Genomic DNA, 15,195 nt, shown 5'->3' with positions numbered 1-15,195 from the left:
ACTATTTTTAACTATGACTCTTAAAAATGTATTAAGACTGAATTTCCCTTTTCTCACTCCATTTTTATCACCTGCCTCATTCTTAGAGGGGGCATTTGCCTTTTTGGTGGTGGGAGCTTAAATGTATCGATGGACATTCAGACATCAATAAAATTACTCCTAAACAAGTGCCGAGCATGCAAGATACCAACCCCCAACACATGTCTGGAGGGGCAAGCCACTGGGACATTCCCGTGTGACAACCATGGCTCATGGATTTGCTGATGCCATGGTTTATGGAGGGATTATTTTGACCTTTTTCAAAGCTTTATTTACTGTGTGGTCAGTTCAGCCTATTTTTTCCAACTAGAAACTGCAAAAATATGGTGGAGGCTACCCCACAACAAGCTATAACCTGTCCTAACCCTGCAGGTGTGATATGGAGGAAGAGCGCTGCAGAGAGCAGAAGGCATAGGATCTACTGGAGCTGGTGCCAGTGTAGTCCAATTAGGAATATGGAGCCTGGAAGAGGCCAGTGAATCACACTGCTACTGCATGCTGCACTTGAAAATGAGCTTTCTACCAGGAGATCACATCAGCAGCCTGGGGTGAAGCACGCAAGCTGGTTTCTTAAGACAGACACAGCCGAAAGAAGAGTCCTAATGATGTAAGGATGGGAAACACATTTTTTGGAGTAGTTACACAAAGGGCATTGAGTAGGTAGCTGTCACCACAGAATTTTTAAAGGCACGGTAAACCATGCTGAAATTCAACTATATACACATTCTTTTTAAGATGTATTTTTCTAAGATTTTTTTATGCAAGACTCTTCAGAAGGAAACTCACAGCACTCAATTATATATAAAGATATAGCAGAAAAATATTAATTATTTTCAAGAGCTATTCATCTTTAAAGAGACAGTAGAAAATATGTAAGTGATGGCTGCAATCTGTATATACATATAAATATTTTCACTCCATAATGTTTAATAAAGAGCTTGAAGTCCTCCCTATTCACTGCTAAAACATTCTAGCAATTCTGACTTTTTTTTTCCCTGAAGGAGATAACAATCCTGCCACACAGAAAGTGTAACCTTTGAGAACCAAGAGCTCTTCACTAAAATTGCCGTAGCTGTAGACAGAAAGTGAAAGCAACGGCATGGCAGGCATTACATCTGAGCAGTACAAGATGTTCTCTTCCCTTCAGTTTCATTCTAGTAGCATTTGGATAACTGAAAAAGCACAAAGGTTATCCCAAAACCACAAGCTACTCTATGCCTGTGGATATTTATTAAAAAATATATTTGTATGGAACTAAAAAAAAAAAAAACAGGTCTTGAAAAGCAATTCTTCTTTCTACATCACAAAATACCCAGTTAAAAGATTTGTCAGTATATGGAAATTTTATTAATGGTTCTGAGAAGGTAAGGTGGGATAAGAACCTTGGAGGTGCATTTGTGAAGTACGTCACAGCCTTTCCCCAAAGCTGTGAAAAAACATCTGTTCCCTAGAGGACACGTGCAGAACATTGCATAGTATCTATTTCTCTTTTTTCAGCAAATAAAGAACTGGCAATATTTTTTTTTAAAGTTATCTTGTACTTGTGCTTTGCTGATAATCTTTTAAACTATTTCCTTTGTTTGCTAACACTGCTGCAGTTCAGAAAAGCATCAATCATCCTGTGTGACCAAAGAGATATGCTGAAATGAGACCATATGCTAATTTTAGGATTCAGAGAACTGGGTTCTGTATTTGCGCCTGTGCCAAGACTGTTCCAGGATACAAGGAAACATGATCTTTTTTTAAAGAACAGTACTTGGAGCAAAATTCTGCCCTTTGGTCACAGACCGGACTCTGCCTTCATATGGGATTTTGCATATAGGGTCACTTTTCTCAGCTATTCTACTGTGAATGTCCCTTTGAAAGGTTTAACCGTACATACTCCGAGCAAAGCCCTGCTTGGAAGTCAAACTCATCAGAGGGATAGAGCCTCCTCCCACATAAGAAAACTTGCTTGCCTCACCTGCTCAGAAATACTTCAGAAATGTGAGATTGATACTGAAACAAGGACAACAGAAGTCCACTTTACTCAGCGGCTTCAACTTCAGACACCTGACAAGACCTCTGCCTGGTGCATTTTCCATCTGCCAGGAGGCAGAGGAGAATCTTACCACTGATGCTGCAGAAGCAGAGTTAACATGCCTTCTTTCTCATAATCCCAAATCATGCAAATATCCGTATCTTTTTTTGGAACCAACAGCAAAATACATAATTAAAGACTAGTTCTGAGGAAAAGTGGGCATTGTTGTTCTCAGAGGGGCAAAGGTTACAGGTTCAAAATAAAATCCTGAAGCTCTTGGTTTAGAAAACAGATACAAAGCAGGAAAACACATAAAAATCTGTAAGAAACTTTCTGGATTGATGGACAGTTAGAATGCAAAACCTACCCTCTCTGGTCTTTTAATTGCATATAATGTTGCCTCTTTTATTCCCTACCATTATTCTGTCAGTGATGCCCTGTTGAACAGGCAGGGATGGGAGAAACATCACTGGCAGATTTGCTTCTTACGAAGCACCTCTTGCCTTGCATTCCCTTAAAGTACATGCCATGGCTGACTGCTCCACAGAACCAGCTCCTGTGTTGGCTGTAACGCTTGATCCACACTGCAGCAATGGCAGTATTTTTCCTGCCCTTTCCTAACAATTTGGTGGCAGCAGAAAAGACATCGTGATCATGCTATATCCTTCCTATCCATCACCAAGAAAAATAATTCACTGCAGCCAGGAAAGGGGGTATCTTATTTGCCCAGGTGCCTGCAGGAAAGAGGAAACTCCACCAAGACAGGCCAGAAAGCAAAGAATTGGAGAGCAGGCAGGGTGGGAGGGCACAGGTCCTGGGCAGACTAGTATAAGGCATGGCCCGGCCATTAGGAAGAACCTGTACAGGCAACCAATGAGCAGTACTTCACCTGCTCCCCTAGATTCCCGAATCAAATGTGGCAGGGCTACAACAGGACCATGGCTGTCAAGAGGAAAACTCTGTGGGGTGGTGAAAAACCTGGGAGACCAGGCTGCTGCATCACAGATTCGACAGCTACCCAACTTTCCAAGGCCCTGCAAAGCAGGGGCCAGGTTGTGCCCACCTCAGTGCAAGGCAGATGGAGGGGGAGGGAAGCATTCATTATGCCTTCCTCTCATGCTGCTCTACCCAAGAAAGATACACAAAGATAGAAGGAAGAAAAGCCCTTGCATCCTCAAGGGACAGAGGGCAAAAAACAACCAATCTGACTTGCCCTGAAGAAAAAAAACAAACAAAATCCCAAACAAAACAAAGGCAGAAAATACCTCAAAGGTGTATTGAAATCAGCATTACAGACTACATGATAAACATGCCCAGGAAAACATACAATGGGAACTCATACTGTATATAAAGTGTGTTTCATCAGCCCTATAGCATTTCTGTTCCACCCAAAGGGTGTTAACATGCCCTGGCTGAGATTCAGACATTACACATCAAAACAGACTCTTTCCTTTGGTTTCCTTGCAAAGCTTATTCTCCCTCAGCAGCAAAGACATGAGTTGTTATTTTGCAGTGATCTCAGGCATCATTAAAGATAGCCCTTGGATTTGCAGACTAGAAGTGCATGAAGAAAATCCATCTTATTTTAATACAGTAGACCCAGAAGGCTGTTTTTTTCTTCTGGACTTAGCCATAATGAAACAACGCTTCAGCCTCTCAATGTTGACAACGAAATTTCCCTTGCACTGGCTTGTATGTTGAACACTATCATAACACTTGAACAACACAATGCCTGTGGTTGAGACCATTCACTTCTCTGGCATGGCAGCAACTTACCTCAGCTGGGAACTTGGCCCAGGGCCTCTAACAGATTGCTAAAGATCATCTCTGCAGTATCCTTGCCATGATGATCACCTGCATACATTTCAGTGTCTGCAAGTCTGGTGACAATACAAAGTGATTGCTTTAGTTTAAGCTTTGAAAGAATATTTTGTGTTCTGGGGGTCTCTTTCATTTGTTTCCCAGGTCTTCTAGGGAGTGAATACGGGAGATGCCAGATTCTGGTGGCATTAGGATGTCAACAGGTCTGTGCAAGTGATAACAGCATGTGGCTACAGAAGACTCTTCCCCTGCCACCTCCTTCAGGAATCTCAAAAGCAGCCATAACTTGATTATAATAATCAGTCCAATACCTGATTTGTTTCCTTCTTAAACTTTGTGTTAGATCTAATGTCTGACCACGATTTGTCCCCAGTATCTGGGATATCTAACTATTTTTCTCCCAAAAGCTGCCTAGAAGACAGGTGACTTTTCAGTAGCAGAGCTGTACTTCATTCAGACAAGTTTGGGAAGGGCTTTTTTACAAGAAGAAATCTGCCAGCATGGTTTTCAGGGAGTAATTAATTCCTTGCACTGGGGAGCAGTTATCTCCCAAATAATCAATTTTATTCCTGAATTAAAAGTTCACACATGAATCCACTCCTGAATACCCACACATATTAGTGTTGCTGCTTAGCTGTGTCAGTTGGAATCCATGGAAGCCAAACCCTGTGTGTTCTTTAAAGCCGCCAGGAAAACTCAGCATTTGACACCTGATTCATAAAGAATTTTCCAGCCTGGTGAAAACGGTAAGGCTATTAAGGCTCAAACAATTATCAAGGATTGTTTCACTGATGCAACTCAACAGCATTGTTCTGTTGGACCACCGCACTCTTATGAGATCCGTGACTAGGTTTACAGGAGACATCCCTAAAACTTTTAACAAGCACATTTCCTACATGGGTCCCTCTGAAAGCAGTGGGAAATCATGCATGCAAGTACCTGCAAGACTGGGCAGTCTTCATCTCCATGTCCTGCCTAGCATTTCTCTGCCTAAGTATAGGGTGAATGCTTTATAGGGTAAGCACGTTATAGGGTGCTATATATTAGAAAAACAGCCATTGTAAACCAAAAGGGCTTAATCTCAGTGTTCCCACACTAACAGCTTGTGAGGCTCAGGCAAGATAGCAAAAAGACAATGACATTTTAGAGACACTCAGAGAGGCAAAAAAAATTATTCCAGATAGCAAACACTGAGAGAAATGTGTTCAAGGAAGAGTTTTCACATTCACCAGCCATGACCTGCACCTGATGTAATCCACCTTGCTCTGATTGGGCTTGTTTCTCACAGCTACCTTTGTTTGTATAACATACTGTTCTGCAACTCACAGCAAAAACTATTTGCACACTACGCTAAAGTGCGATTTAATATTTGCTTAAAGCTTTCATTTTATTGTCTGGGCAAGGGCAGTTTCTACCACTGAAGTTAATAGCTAACCCACACCTACACCTTTGCTACCCAAACTTCTAATCGCGAGCAGAACACCCAGATCCGAGAGCAAAAGACATAAACTACCTCTGCCTAACCTCACAGAGAGCAGCAAACCCAGCCCTTTCATGAAAGGGCTTCCTTTACTTCCAAGAGAAAGTACTAAAGAAAAGTATACACTATCCTGGATTTGTAAAAAACACTCTCTCGATTACTTAGACACTTTACAGACAGATCAGAGCAGGCACAGACTTGGGGGCTGGGATTCTCTGAATCATCCACACGGCAAGCTGGAAACATGTCTGTCACATGAATGTATTTATGGTTACAAAAATAGCACCATGAAAGAAGCAGATGTGTTGAGCACAAAAAATAAATTGAATTAGTTATTACAGAGATACTGCTTGACACTGGAGAATTTAAGAGAGAAATGTCTTCCTCTTGTACACACATTTGAAAGGCTTGCACTTAAAGAGTGGCAAGTATTAAGTGCTTGTACTTGTGCTTGTTAAAATGGTATGATTTAATTCTCCTTTTTCTAAAAATGCTACTCTTTCTTCTGCCACAGGACATACAGGATAAGAATAGGTAATAGGATTGGTTACAAAGTGTGGTTTTAATTTAAAGCTTTTGTGTAGACCACAGACCAACACCAATTAGACAGCCTCCATTTGAGATCTCTAGCAGCTATTTCTATCTTGGAAGTTTCCTAAAATACTACTGAGCTAGAGTGAGACAACTCAGCTCGTCTTCATTTCTCATCTAAGCTGGATAAATATTATTAAATTAAACAAAGCTAGTCTTCTTCGGCTTCCCTCATCAATCTCAAATCTCCAGAATGGTTTTGGCATCCAAAGCATTTAGTTTTTATATGCTTGAATGCAATGTGTTCAAATGTGTGAGAATTAGACCTCTGGAATTTAACTCTCTTTTATTTCAGCCCAGCAGAATGAGTATCTTCAGCAGAGCAGTGATTGTCCAAGCTTCTCATCAACACCCAAACTTTTTGTAGATATGGCCCAGGAACACGTCTCTACATATGAGAAGGACGTTCACTTGAGCCTACATGGCCACCCAACGTTTGGCCATCTTTTGACTGATTAATCGGGTAGTTCTCAAGGTTGAAAAGGACCTTCTAGCTGTTGACTCATCTGTGGAAACGGAGTGAAATCATTCGCAGTCATTTCATGTCATCAGCAAAGCTGACACCAGATAAGATCTTTTGGTTACCGTTGATCTGCCCCAGATCTAAGAGGATGACCTCAAAGGTGGGGTGCAAAAAAAAAAAGCACACCACATATTTTATACCTGATCCTATAACAACTTGAACCTCAACATGAATAAAATTCAAGCGCACCTACCAGCTGAATGAATGACTCCCTTTCATCACACGGGATGTCATCACCTCCATTGTACTTTCTGTACATGTTTGCCACAGCATTTCAAAACGGTACTTCCGTGACTGAAGAACACGCCACTTTTCCCATACTGCAGGGCTGTTGACCAGACCTCTGGCTGCAAAAAGTGGTACCTGGAAAAACCAGGAGTGCAGCTCCTATTCCCTACTGTGTAGTTTGCTGCCATGCAGCAGTCAAATTTACCAAAGCATGAAATAAATAGTAAAAATGAACTAATTTTTCCAGTTCAGCTCTCATGCTTCTTTGCTCTGTGTTTATTCTTTCATTTTGCCAACTGGGAAATGAAAACCAATGGAGTCAGTTTCACTTTTGTTTATATTTGGTTTCAATTTATCCTCAAGTTTTGCTTTCATCTTTTTCTTGTAACACTGTTGGGATTTCAGATGCTGCAGGCAAGCCTTCAGTCATTTAAAAACATTAGTCTCCTATCCTGTCTGTTTTCCTGTTGTGGAATTATTTTTATTTAGGTAAACTTTTTAATATGCTGTCACAATTTTGGAAAGTGTTTGGGGGTGAGGGTGTTTAGTTTTGATTTTACAAATTTATATGCCTACTCCAAAAAATTTAGTACTTCAGTATTTTCCACTTGATTCATATCTCAGTTGCATATCCATTTACATAATTCAACAAAAGACCTTAAAAGAGCAGTCAGTGCACCAAATACACAAAAGCCCACATCATGCACCAAACGTGTGTTATATACACATATCTCCATGAAATGCACATAAAGACCTAAATTTACTGCTACCTTAATTTATTAAACAACTAAGGCATTATCTGTAAGAGGCTTGCCTGGAATGCTGTCAAGCTATGTTCAATATCAACAGGAATATTACAGTACAGGAGGAATATTACAGTACAGGCTTTGTCTTCTGTGCACTCATCAGGCCCTTCAAGTCACACATATCCCTCCATTCATGTTAAAAAGCAGAACTTAACCACACTTCAGACTTTTTAAAACCAAATGCGTAAGCAACTCTTCCTTCTTTTGTGCTGTATCAACGTTAAGTATCTAAGTCTCTAAAATGTAAAATAATTTTAAAGCAGAAAGGAAATGGTTAGACAACATCCACTGCCACGTGCAGTTCAAAACAAAGGATAAATTTAAACACTTTTGCCTTTGCCACACCTTAACTCCATTCCTAACACCAGAGATATGCTGCGAGCTACAAACCAAGCCTGTAAAGGTTAGCTGAAAAACTATCAAACCGCAACCTGCTGTACTCTTTAATAGCCAGGAAAATGGAAATTATTACTTCCAAGTTTATCTTGAAAGCTAGCAACCTATACAGTAACAACTGAATGTTAAAATAACTTAAGAGTTAAAATTTAGTTCTGTACCAGGGGTGAAAAAACATGCCACATGCAGACGGATTTGCTACTGGATGCCTGTGTCCAAGCTGCAACAAGATAAAATGTTTGCCTTGTACTAAAGACTACTGTACATTTACTGCAATCTGCCCCCAAGCAAACAAAAGGGTCAGAAGATTTCCAATATACACGAAGCTGGGCTTGCAGTATATTACACATTAAGAAAGTAAATATTACTGTACTGGTTCCCATTTCTTTCTTTTCTCTCTAGGTCATTTAAAAAAACAGTAATTTTTCATCAGCTTCCAAGAAATTGAAAACATATCTAGCACTAATTAGAAGAGCAAGTTTTAAAACCTTTTTTACAGTTTATCAATAAAAAATGTGTGCTGTACAGTATATTCTTTATGCTAGATACAAAACATCTTCATTTTATATTTTTATATATATGTCACTATGTATGTCTGCATATATATATTTATATACATACAGGCCAACATTAAGCTCTAAAGTGTTAACATGGTTTCCCTTCCACTAATTGCCAATTATTAATTTCAGTTTTTCTTAATGGCTATGGTAATCTATTTTAATCTTAACACAAGAGTTCAAACACAGTCAATACATGGAATAACGTTCATACAATTCCAACAAACTTCTGGAGGAAAAAAAAAACCAAACGAAACAACCCAAGGGGAAATTATTTAATTGCACAGAATGATTTTTTCCATAATATTAATCATATATAAGGAATATGCAACTTAACGAATCCTCTCGTTTGCTGTAGCCAGAATCTCTTCAGCTTGCTTATTTGTGTTTTGCTTTTGCACTTGAGATCTCAAAGGACAAACCAGAAAATCTTTTGCACTAATCAGTTTGTAGCAGTATAAACTACAATAAAACTTCTGTAAACACTGCCTTATGGTTTATGCCCTCAATATCACAATCATTACAGGCCTTTGAAGAACGGAGTTTCAAAAGAGTAATCTTTACAAACGAGTCACAGAGATAAGTAACACGTGATTAGTTTTATGTCTTTACCAACAAATGGACCATGACTTTCAGTACAATATGCACAAAATACAAGTTGAGGTTCTAATATGCAAATATCAGAAGAATTTTGCAGGGGTACCACTCCAATGCAATGTTAAATGTACACAGGATGTACTTAACCTTACTGTAACTGCTGTCAGGTTAACAAGTGCAGGGGCAACAAGCACAGATTAAACAGGATCATCATAGATGTTTTATTTTTTTCCCCTGGAAATTTCATAAGATCTTATACCACAAGATTCACATATCAAATGACAATAGGTGGCCCTGCTTCTCTGTGTTATCTGCAAATGGACCATAACTTATGCTTCTCAGTGGAAGTTTCTATTAGCAGTTTTCAGCAATAATTCTTGATCAGCACCTGCAGTAATTCTTTGTGGGCAATCAGTGCCCAAAATTTGATACTGAACTGTTCTGACTTCTAAGCTGCACAGCAAGTTTCTCTCCCACAGACTGCCTAATCACTCATGAACACAAGTAAACTCCTGACATACACACAGTAGCCATGAGCACCACAATTTATGTATTGTATAATCATCTGTTGTTTTGAAGCTACGTCTCAACATTTTATTTGGGTCTCATTTATCTTACCTACTCACTATCTTCACAACACTAATGATTTTAAAGAATATCCCCACAACTTCTTCAGTCACTTCTTTTCCAAGCTACTTACTCTTTCACAAAAGCACCTTCATATGCTTGATCATCTTTGACGCCCTTCTCTGCAGCTTAGCAACTTTCACTAAATCCTGAATCAGGAGAATGGAGCACCACGGACTTCTAATGGCACAATGGTGTTTTCTATTTCTATTTTTACTCCTTCCTAATAATTTCTAACATGCCCTCTCCTTTCTTAGCCACATCTTGGCACAGAGCTAATTTTTTCATTGGATTATTGAGTAAAAAATCAGTTCAGATTTCACCCTTGTGAACAGAAAGTTAAGACTGCATTCCTTTCCATGCGCGTTACACTTACATTGGCCTGTATTGAACTTCATTTGCAAACGTACATCTGGACTTGCAATATAAGATTCTTCTGCAGGCTTTGTTGTTCAGCCTTTGGGATTTTCATGCTCTGAATGAATTAATACAGCCAGCAAACTTGTTAAATCACTACCACCTATCCCCTCTTCCAACCCTTATACAGCATAGACCCTGGGCAGACTTGGGAGGAGGGGTACAACTGGTAACCTCCTTTCACTGAGCAAAATGATCATGACTGTACACCTCGGAGCAAACTGATCCCATCCTGAAACTGGCCCTGCTTTAATAAGGACTGTATCAACCAGACAACAGCTCAGCAATTCCTTTAGAGAATGCTAGAAGAGTCACGATGCACAACTCCTTGGCAACAGAAGTCCAGCCTAGTCGCCTAGTCTTCGTCAACGTATCACATTTATACCCATGTTCACTAGTACCATTCACTAATCCCTGGTGAACAAAAAAGCAAACAAAAATGCCCATCCTTGAGTTGTCAGTCTCCCCAGAAACCCTGAAAAACTGACAGTTCATTTGTCACCTTCTATTCCTGAAGCACTAAGGCAGGCCTACGCAACGCGTTACACACAACAGGCAATGTACTAGCAACTTCCTATTTTAAGTTTCTCCAAAACTCTTCAACAAGTATCACCTCCTGCCTTCTACTTCATCCTTCTCAATGGTTTATCTGATACCCTCTCTTACAGACACTTCCCTTCAGGAAAAATTCTCCAACATGCTCGTTCCTTAAAAAAAGAAAAAGCCTCCTGCAAGGGAATCGCCTTAAAACTCTTCCTCGCTGAAGCAAGGCTCAAAGAATTTTTTCACTCTTCTGCTATGACTTTATCTTCCTTGGGCACTCCTTCTACACATAGATCACTCATCAGCAGCCTTCCTGGTTTTGATGCACTTCAAAGAGCATTTTCTAATTGTTTTCATGTCTTCAGCAGCTTGTTCCATGACTCTTTTTGGCCTACCTTACCGTGTTTAACACAGATCTTATGCTCTTTTCCACCTTTCCCATCTGAAGACAAACCTTCAACATTTGAAAGACATCTTTTTACTTTTACTGAGCTCCTTTGCTTGTCAGCATGATCAGCTTTTTTGGTATTTCTGATCATAATGCCATGCAATTGCCCTGAGCCTTTACTATTAGTGTCTTCAAAGAATTACATGCCAACTGCAACTATTTTACACTTTTGGCTGCCTCTCACCATTTGATTAATTTCTTTCTTAGCCTTATGAAGATTTACTTTGGAAAATTAAACACTGCCACAACTCTTGGCTTTACTTCTCCTAAAGCAACACTGAATTTAAGAACATTGCCATCACTGTCACTCCAGAGCTGGCTGGGATTTTCAATGTAAAATTCTGAACTTTATTCTTGCTAGTACCTTGTCCAGAGTTGTTAGCCATAGACTATCTGTACAGGGTACACCTAGCAAATCTGCTTTTTTTGCACTTGAGCAACTTGCATGTTGGAACATGACATAATCTATGTGGGGGCAACTGAGACCTCCCATTAACAACTGTATTTCCTATTCTTGTAGCTTCTCTATGTTCCCTTAATAGATGACAGTTGTTGCCAAAATCTTGGTTGGGCAGACAGTCATACAGCCCTAATCTCTATCTTTTTACAGACCTAGATCATCAGTTCACGGGACCCTATATTATTTCCCCAAACAGTTATTTCCTCTTTAACAAAAATATCCCACTTCATGCACGTGCAAGTTACTCTATCCTCTTTATGTCTGTCTCTACAATACCTGAACATTCATGATGTTCCTGATACTCCAAGTGTTGTATCACGTATACATTTTAATACCATGGGATGATGCTCCTCTTCAAAAGAGAATGTGTCATGGCAAACTCTACATTCTTCACCCATCAGCTGTTCCCTAATGTTTGATTTTTAAACACATATTAATATACACAGAGTATATATAAGTAAGTGTTTTAATTTAAAGCATACATAGCCTGGCTGCAAATTTATTTACATAAAGCCCATTCGTCTAACGTAAAATCTTTCTGTTGCAAAAATATTTCCATTTCTTCTTGAATCTTAGCTCCCTTTTTTTTTTCCCATCATTTTCTCAACTCTGTGTTAAGATTCTGTCTCTATCTTCACTTGGTCCCATATACCAAAGGCCTTCGTGCAATGGAGAATGGGGCCTTTAACCCCTGCTCCTAACAGCCTGCAGTTATTTCTCATACCTCTTGGCTACCCCTTTCCATGTAACATGGCCTGTGACGAACAGCTCTTCTCTAGAGACTGACTTGACTTCTTCTGAAACCTGACCCTTCTGTAGTCAGCAAGTAACCAGGTGTCAGTGCAAAGGTATGTGCCAAATTTAATGGCTGATCGCCCCACATATGTCTGCCAACCCGCTGGGACCCTGAGCCCCAGAGAGATAACACAGGGCTCAGCAGACTCACACCTTGCCATGTCTGTAGCTTGCTGAAGAACTGCGGTATGGCACATGACCATGACAAAATGATACTGTGCCAAACGAGTCCACATTCACATCTTTCAACATCCTTTACCAGCAAACAGAAACTGCAGCACACAAGGGGCAGGTGAAGTAATTCCCCAGTGGGATGTTACTGACAGGGGCCAGAGAAGAATACTTATGTCTCTGCAGGGGCTGGTGGCATGGAAAGACTGCAATTCAGACTGAAACCATCGGCCTCACAGATTCTGCTACTTTTATGTCACTGATTCTGTATTAAGGTGAATTTAAATGCTGCTGCTCCACTCAACTCTCTTTTTATGGCATTAACACAAGCACTCTGCAAAAGTTACCGTATGCAAACCCATTAAGACAAATAAAATAACTATAAACATGCTGTATTTCATCTCCAGAAACTGAGGTAGTTTACAACTATTCACACCTTCAAGAGACTGCTGTCTTCCAAGGCTTTAGCACGGTAAGCTGGGCTATAAATTATAACCGTACACTAACTGGAAAGGAAGTTCTGCATTCTGAATTTTTTTTATCTGAGCTCTATGCCTAAATAAGTAAGACAGTCACCGACTTTGCTGCTTAGGTGCTCACGCTAATCAATCGGGAATTAAAGACCTAAGTATCTCTGGGAACCTGGGCCGCGGGATCTAACTCTTCGAGTACTAGCAACTTTGACCCCAGACATAGCAAAACGTTTGGAATTTGGCCTTCGGCGCTGCGCACAAACAAAACCCCGGTTCATAGACTCCCTCAGGGGGCAGACGTCCAGGCCTTGGCCATGCGCTGGCTGGCGCGGGGCAGGATGGCGCCCTGCAAACGCGCTGCCCGTACCCGCAGCGGAGGCTGTTCCTGTAGGGAACAGAGCGGCCGCGCCACTTCCTCCTTCCGCCGCGGCCCGACCGCCCCCAGCCCTGCTCATCTCCTCCCGCCGCACTGCCGCCGCTATCCCCCCGCAGGGTGGGATCCCGGGATCCCCCGGCCCCGAGGGCCGCAGCCCCTCGGGCCCAGGGCAACCCCCCCGCCCGTGGGGGGCGGCCCCGCCCCGCCGCTTGTGTAACGGGCCCTCCGCGGGGCGGGGCGGGGGGGCCGCGAGGCCGCGCCCCCTTCCCGCCCTTCCCCCGGCACTGGCGGGGGCAGCGCCCCCCCCTCCCAGCGCAACGACCCCCGCCCGCAGCCCCTCCGCCCGCCAGCGCCCCCCTCTCCTCACCGGAGCCACCGGCCGTCTCCTGCCCTGCAACAAGTGCAGGGACCCCGGCCCGGCCCGGCCGCTGCCGCGCCCCGGACCTTCCGATCCGACGCCCCCGCCTTTGTCTCCGCGCCCCAGCTCCCTCCCCACCCGGGATGCGGCGGGTACCCCCCGCCCGCTCCATCCCCGACGCGGCCGTGTCTCCCTTTCTCCCCCAGCCCCTTCCCAAACGCAGCGGCGGAATTAGGCTCGGCCCCGGTCGCTGCAGCCCGACCTTTTGTTTTTAAAACCGATGCGCATCTGCCCGGGAGCCCCCCTACATACGGAAACGGCGGCAATGCGGAAAAATAAAATAAAAAAGAAATAAAAGAAAAAAAAAGAAATAGGAAAACTAGAAAAAAATTCAAAATTACCTTGACGGCCCGTTTTCGTGGCCCTTATATAATTCCTCAAGGTTACCGCCGTTGCCAGGGGACGCGAAATGGAAATGAAAACAGGCGCTGAATAATCGCGGGAGCAAAACTAAAAGTTCAGTGCCTCCGCCCGGGCGGAGAGAGGGCCAGATCGAAAGCAAAACAAGGAGAGGAAGCGGCGAGGCCGCCGGCGCTTGGAAATCCCCCCGCCTCTCCGCCGGGCCGGGCCGGCCGCGCAGGCGGCGGGGGCAGGGCTGCGGCGGCGGGCGCGGAAGCGCTGCGCCCGTCACGGCCGCGCCGGGCACGGCACGGCACAGAGCGGCGCGGCACGGGCCGCCACGGCGCTCCGCCGCCGCCCCCGGGCAGCCACGATCGGGGGGCACTGTTCCGAGACGCGCAAGCCCCCCGCTCAAAAGCGGGCTTTCCCGGAGACCGGGAAGCAATCCCTGCCGCGCAGCTCCACCAGCACCGGCTGAATCGCACCCTGCCTCTCTGCCCTCTCTGCTGCGATGGGAGCCGTGGTCTCGGACTGGTACACACGCGTGCTGTCTTTGCCTTTGGTCGGTTCCACAACGAGGACAGTTTCAGCTCAGGTCCTTTGAACCCAGCGAGTCTCGAGCGGCTGGGTTACTTCAAGGGAGAGCTCTTGGATATTTTGTAAACTGCTGTTGGTCGTGGAGTCTGTGTAGAGACCAAGAGTGTTCCGCAGAATTTTGATAATCCCGATTCAAACTACAGTATATAAAATTGACTGAGGAGATGTTGCAATGTGCCATTCCTAGCCCTAGCCATAAATGCTAAAGGAAAGGCCCCGAGCACCCGGGGACTGGAGGAGAAATGAAATGTAGTCATTACAAGAGGTCATATATGGAGACACATAGGGGTATGCGTGTTTCTCATATGCACACGTGTCTATACATATGCTATATGCATGTACATACATACATTTGGGTAAGCCAGTGGTATAGCTACATGTGCAGCCACATGATGCACGGCCATCAGTGGTAGGAGGAATGCTGGGACACAAGGGGTTTGCAGGGGGTGGCACAACGGGGTGGTTAAGGAGCT

General features: G+C 43.1%; 1 protein-coding gene across 1 annotated transcript in view; it reads right to left on the bottom strand.

The window, feature by feature from the left end:
- The window catches only part of IRF2 (interferon regulatory factor 2), a 41,222-nt gene extending 26,850 nt beyond the window's left edge, over positions 1–14,372 (bottom strand). The window contains exon 1 of the mRNA XM_027735410.2: positions 14,128–14,372. The gene's annotated coding sequence lies outside the window, so the exon portion shown is untranslated. The remainder of the gene's footprint in view (positions 1–14,127) is intronic.
- Positions 14,373–15,195: the final 823 nt, after the last annotated feature.

The sequence above is a fragment of the Pipra filicauda genome, unplaced genomic scaffold (assembly GCF_003945595.2).
Source record: "Pipra filicauda isolate LSUMZ 115617 unplaced genomic scaffold, ASM394559v2 scaffold67_size6003252_pilon, whole genome shotgun sequence".
Taxonomy (NCBI): domain Eukaryota; kingdom Metazoa; phylum Chordata; class Aves; order Passeriformes; family Pipridae; genus Pipra; species Pipra filicauda.
Note: the sequence above shows the minus strand (reverse complement) of the source record. Positions and strands in the feature narration are given on the sequence as shown.